This window comes from Lepidochelys olivacea (genome assembly GCF_965140295.1).
Source record: "Lepidochelys olivacea isolate rLepOli2 genome assembly, chromosome: 3".
NCBI classification, from domain to species: Eukaryota; Metazoa; Chordata; order Testudines; family Cheloniidae; genus Lepidochelys; species Lepidochelys olivacea.
In genome coordinates this window covers 205263787-205269786 of record NC_140413.1, presented here as the reverse complement: position 1 = coordinate 205269786, position 6000 = coordinate 205263787, and the positions used below count along the sequence as shown (strand labels likewise).

The window sequence follows — 6000 nt, the reverse complement described above, 5'->3', positions numbered from 1 at the left end:
AATCATTTTCACTCCTGCTACCCACACGGTTGCCAGAGAAGGTCAGAGCCTGGAGAGGCCGGGTGCAGGGCAGAGGAGACTCCAGGACGCCCTAGTAAAGCGTGTGTAACTAGTATGTGTAAAAGGGAATGCTCTTCCTTGCTCTTATTCTCCAGGTCGAAGCCTGCAGCTGGCAAACTACAACTCCCATCATTCCGCTCGCCTTCAGCGGCCCCATTGGTCTCCCGGCTCATCCACTCGCAAGAGCCCGCCCTCCCCGCTGTCTCCTCTCTCACTGGGCCGCCGCAGGCTTGACTGGCGGGGCTGGCACCAACCGCCGCAGGCCCATGCGGAGCGGCGGGGGCGGGCTGGAGGGAAGCCTTGGGAAAGGCGCCGTGCTAGCGTAGAAGGAAAAAGTGCCACGACTCCACAGAGGCGGCGAGCGGCGGAGGGGCGTTGGGGGGCTCTGGGCATCGGACGGGGCAAGGGCAGCCGGGCGCATCGCCCAGCCAGCGGCGCTGTCTCCTCCAGCCTGGGCGGTGCGTTGGCAGCTGCGGAGCTTGGAAGGGGGCGTCTCGTTGCCGGGGCGAGAGAGCGAAGTCGGAGGCGCCAGTCAGGTAGGAAACTCGAACCCCCCAAAGCCGTTTCCCCCCTTTCCTCCCCCGCTTGCAGCTGCTGCCGGGGAAGCTGAGCCCGGGATCTCAGCCTGCCAGGGCCAGCCTTCCGAACTCGGGGGCGCTCCGCGTTCCATGGAACCCGGGTCAGCGTTCCATGGAACCCGGGTCAGCGTTCCATGGAACCCGGGTCAGCGTTCCATGGGGTGCCCCCAGCGTTCCAAAGAGTTCCTCATCGGCGTTCCAAAGAACGCCGGGCTGGGAGCACCCCACAGCTGCGGCTAAGGCGATGCGGGACAGACTCCAACCCTGTGGTGCTGGGGAGGGTCGCGATACCTCTTCCCCCACCCTAGATCTAATGGGGGAACCCCCCCCCCCCGGTCGGCTAACACTACGCGCCGAGCCGACCCAGCAGCATCCCTCTCCCTCCGGTAGCTAGTGCTCCGCTTCCCCTTGGAGGCGCCGGGTGAAGTTGTGTGGCTCCTCCGGCCACGTTCACAGCTGGAGCAGGAACGGGTTCCGTGGCCGGAGCGCGCACAGCTGACGTTGCTTGACTGGAAGACTCCAGGGGATTTAAATGCCTCCTGGAAGCCTTAAGCCAGGGCTGGATAATTGCGTGGAGGGAGCCAGGGGCCGGTTTGGCGTGAGATCCGCGGCGAGGCGGCCCCTGGACTGCGATCCTCTTGGAGGAGGGGGCTGGTAAGGTGGGCACCGGGGCGGCTTCTGGCTGTCAGGCTTTGCAGGGACGTCGCGAGCTGCGGCTGGGTGCCCCAAATCCCTGCGCACGCCTCTCTCCGGCCTGGGGCGCCGCGGGGCAGGCGGCGGGGCGGGGGGGGGGGGGAGAAGAGGATTAAAACGTGGCGGGGGAGTTTGCAGAACAATTCGAGGCGGAGTTTCCGCCTCCCCCGGGGCCACCCGTGCCCTGTCTGCCGAGCCGCCGCTCACTCCGCTTTCATAAGCGGATCGGTTTGCAGCGAGCTCACTGGGGGGGGGCTGGTCCCTTCCGGATGAATGGGACCGCGCTGTGCCAGAGGCGGTGCGGAGCGACGACGTGCTCAGTCGGGGAAGGGGGGGGCGCTTACCCCTGCCCAGGGCACCGCGGACGGAGCCTGCTCCAGCGGCGGTTTCCTCCTCTGCTGTTCGGATCCCGCGTCCCCAGTCCCTTCGCTTCAGCGCTTGCAAAGCAGGGGGGCCGCTAGCCGTGAGCTCTGCCCGCTCCCTGAAAGTGCTCGGGGAGTCCCCGCTCGCCTGTCCCTCGCCTGCAGCCGCTGGCAACCCCGCTGCAGGCTCCTTCCCCCCCGGCTGCTTCCGGATGGATTAGCGGCCGAGCCCTGGCCGCTGCTCTCCCCTGGTGCAATCACAAGGCTGCACCAAATAAAGACCTAAGTGTCCCCTTCGGGGAAACTGAGGAATGTCTGCATTTCCCTGCGCCATTTCCTTAACGGGGGGGGGGGGAGAGCTTGAGGGGGGATACCAGGGTAAGGGTTTCACAACCCAGGGAGAAGGATTCACATCAAAGGCAATATTTGCTTAACAAATGGGCTAGCTACAGATGTGCATTGGGCTTCTGCGTAGCCTCTGTTGTAGCTGGTCTTGTGAAATCCTGGAGGGATGGGAGCGAAAGTTTTCTCTTTATCTGGCACACCCAACAAGGAGTTAGTTACCCCGGACAGGGAGCTGTAGTAGCTTTGAGGCTGTCTCTGAAATAGATTGTCCTCAGAGCTAACCTTCTCTCCCCACTGAAACTTTTAACAACCCCATCTGCTGCAAATATTTGAAACAAATTCCTTTGACCATAGTTGGAGGTGATCTGGTGAAATTCTGTAATCTGATTAAATACAGTTACAAGAGGTCACAACCATGACAGGATTTTTTTTTTTTAAGGGAGCAAAGGTTTTCAGCTGTGTTAACCCATAAAATGAGCCATTGACTGGTGCAGAATTAAATGATCATAACAATAGAGAGATGGTACTAGAAATATGAAAACCAGTAAGAACAGAGAAATTACTTGCTATTTCACTCTGTATAGGGCTCTGATTCTGTAACTGACTACATGACCATGACCGACTGCATGTTGTCAGTTGAGTGATTGGGACCTAGAGGACCCAGCACTAGACTGAGACTCAGATCTGCGTTCTATTCCTGCTCTACTACTGGCCTGCTGGGTGACCTTGGGTAAACTGTGTCACTTTTCTGCCTCAGATGCATCCGATGAAGTGAGCTGTAGCTCACGAAAGCTCATGCTCAAATAAATTTGAGAGTCTCTAAGGTGCCAGAAGTCCTCCTTTTCTTTTTCTGCCTCAGTTTCCCCATTTGTAAAATGGGGATAATGATCCTGACTTCCTTTGTAAAGTGCTTTGAGAAAAGTGCAGTAGAAAAGCTAGGTATTCTATGCAACCAGTGTATCTGGGGTTGTGTAGAAGAACCAGATATCTACAGGAAGGAACAAAGTTCTAATGATAGCCTTAAGAAGGAGAGAGAGTTGAGGAAAGCACCCATGAGCTTGTAGTGAGAGGTCTCGTCGGGCTGGGTATACATAATGTAGAAGCAGAATAATAGTCGTGTACCAAGCAGCTCTAATGTGACTGCCTCTGGAGTATGGCATTCTTGAATAAGGTGGCCAGAACTGATCTCCGATCACATCGGATTAGAACAAAATAAATAAAAGACAGGTGGACGAGACACAAATGTAGCATAAATCTTTCATGACACCTTCTTAATTGAAGTACTCTGTAGTCACCTGAAGCTACAAATGCTCGAAAGGCCTAGCCATGAAGGAGGGAGATGAATAATTCAAGTTAGTACCAGGGTATATATTGGAAGACTTCAGTAAACTATCGCAATCTTGTTAACAATAGCTACTGGAGGATTCCTCCCAAGGGAAGATGTGAAAGTTCCACTGTTTGGTATCCTTAACACTAGACCAGTGGTTTTCAACCTGTGGATCCCTAGGAATCTGCAGACTATGCCTAAGATTTCCAAAGGGCTCCGCACCTCCATTCGAAATACTTTAGGGACCTGCAAATGAAAAAAGGTTAACAACCACTGCAGTAGACCAAGCACAGCACTGCCAAATGTGTAGTAGGGGAAGTATCCTGCATTGGCAGAGAGGAGTCTAGAGATCTAATTCTTTTTGTAAACCTCAACTTCCATAGTTATCCTAGGTCTAAACTTACCGAGTAACATGATTTGTATTGATACTAGTTTTACAAAGACCATAGCTCTTTTAAAGAGAATGATCAGGAAAACCTTCTGTCATTGTGACATCTAGAAAATAACACGAGTTCATCTTGCTGAAGCAAACGCAGTGAAGAGAATGAAGGGAACTGTCATCTCTTTTATAAAAATAACCCTTTGGAAACTGAATTCCAGACTGTTTCCTTGCCAAAAATAATTTACTTATGAGAGGGGCTGCTTCTGAGGCCTAACATTGAAATGCTGCCTTTTCTGGGGGCGTGGGATAAAATTTCAAGGACTCTAAAAATGTGATTAAAAATAGGCAATGTTTTAAGACCCTAACGGTGGCCTGCTAGACTCCTTTTAGTAAAAGCTGCAAAAATATACCAGGGGAAAATAAAGTGTAAAGCTACCACTGCACAGCTGCAGTTGGCTAGCTTTTGCCGTGGCTCATGAAAAGTGCCTACGCAAGCTTAAGTAACCGATCACCGTAATACGGGGGTGGGGGTCTCTTGCCCGAAAGGTCACTGCACCTCATTGTCAATACTGAACAATATCAAATACCTCTTTGGAATGTTAGTATTTAAAAATGGAGTGGATCCGAGAGAGGTGCATACTTCTCTCCTCCTTAAACCATGGCAGCATCTTCCTTCCAGAACCGCATGCAGTGGGGGTAAGGCTGTCAGAGGTATCATCTATGCATTAACAAACCACTCCAGCATCCCTTTCTGGCTTATGATGTTGCCAGAATCCCTTGAATGTATCTGCAGGATGAGGATCACACCCCCTTCTGCTCTTCTTGGCAGAAGCCTAGTGATGTTAATGGGGCAATGGGAGTAAAGACTAGTGCGACCGTAACTGCCCTTTTGAATGCTCCAGGCGTGGGTTGTTTAAACCATATTGGTGCCTCCTGTGTTTGGAAGAATGAGACGGTCTCCTAGGATGCCAAAGAAGCAGAACACTCAGCGTAAGGTTTGGATGGTCAGTCAGGATCCACCTCCATGCATTTGTGTGAAATCTGCTTTTCAACCTGTTTTGAGGGGGCTCCGTCAGCCAAAGGCGTCTCTGTTGCCTGCAGTCATGCATGGCTGTGGAGCTGGACAGAGAGTGACTCCAGTTCACTTGGTAGCTCAAGTGTAACTTCTTTTTTCCCCTTGTGTACTTTAACTTCAAAAGCCTTTGGGGTGGGGGGCTGCTCTCGCAACTGATGGTGAGACTAAAACAAAGTGTGGAGGGTGTGATCATTGAGACATGACTTTCTCTGCAATAAATAATCTCCCTCCACCCGTTGTGCAACTTTTTAAATGTGTTTTTTTTTCCTAATTGACAAGGTTAGGGGCTTCCATTTTAAAAACTAATGGGGAGCCCCCCTCCATCCACTAGAGTGGGGTTGGAGTTCTGTGGCACTCTTAATTTCTACATCAAGTGTAGCTGTTTTCTTGTCCCGGAGTTGTTGACTTTCTTAATAGCCATTGACCTGCTACTGCAAACTAACTCGCACGAAGAGTTTTTATGCACCTATTCTCAACAGGTGTTAATGGAACTATCATAAGTAACAACAACCAGTGTGAGTAAAGTTCTGCAGGATCAGGTCTTGGTTTGTCATTCTACTGGAACTTACTTTTTGATTGTTACGCTTTGGCTTCTGTTCTGCTAAAATCATCCCTGATTGTCATGCTGCTAAACACAAGTAAATCCGCTTGGGAGACTCCTCCTGGGAGACTCCTCCTCCTCCTTGTTTTGTGTCTTTCACTCTCTGGTGTCACTAGGACTGTTTTGTGAATTATGGCGCCGTCTTTTATATTACAAAAGAGCTCCTTCATCTCTGGCATTATTGCATTGGCCCAAGGTTACCATGCTGTGATACCAGATACTGCATCCACTCACACTCGAACTACAGGAAATAGCTGCAATATCACGGATACTGCTCTGAGGTAGTTGTTGATCACTTAACCTAGAATCTGTGATATTTGTGAAAGTCAGTTACTCCTGGAAACCTGCATCATTCTGTATTAAAGAGCCATTGAGCCTGAGTTTTTAATGATGACCACGTTGCTGTAGGCATCTTTGGAAAGGCAAAGACAACGCTTCCAAATCATTATGCACATTTCTTTAAAAGAGCTGGTGTTAGGGTAAGCATAGTGTGCTATGAAGTCACCATAGTCAGGTTGCTTAGAGTAAACTTCTGGTGCCTTTACTAATGTCCTAAAACGATTAGTCCTAAAGACTT

At 51.1% G+C, this 6000-nt stretch overlaps 1 protein-coding gene across 5 annotated transcripts in view; it reads left to right on the top strand.

The window, feature by feature from the left end:
* Positions 1–383: 383 nt before the first annotated feature.
* The window catches only part of RRBP1 (ribosome binding protein 1), a 55835-nt gene continuing 50218 nt past the window's right edge, over positions 384–6000 (top strand). For 2 of the 5 annotated variants that reach the window (XM_084623091.1, XM_084623087.1), the window contains exon 1: positions 384–596. The gene's annotated coding sequence lies outside the window, so the exon portion shown is untranslated. The remainder of the gene's footprint in view (positions 597–6000) is intronic. The other 3 variants (XM_084623089.1, XM_084623088.1, XM_084623090.1) reach the window with 2 other exon arrangements.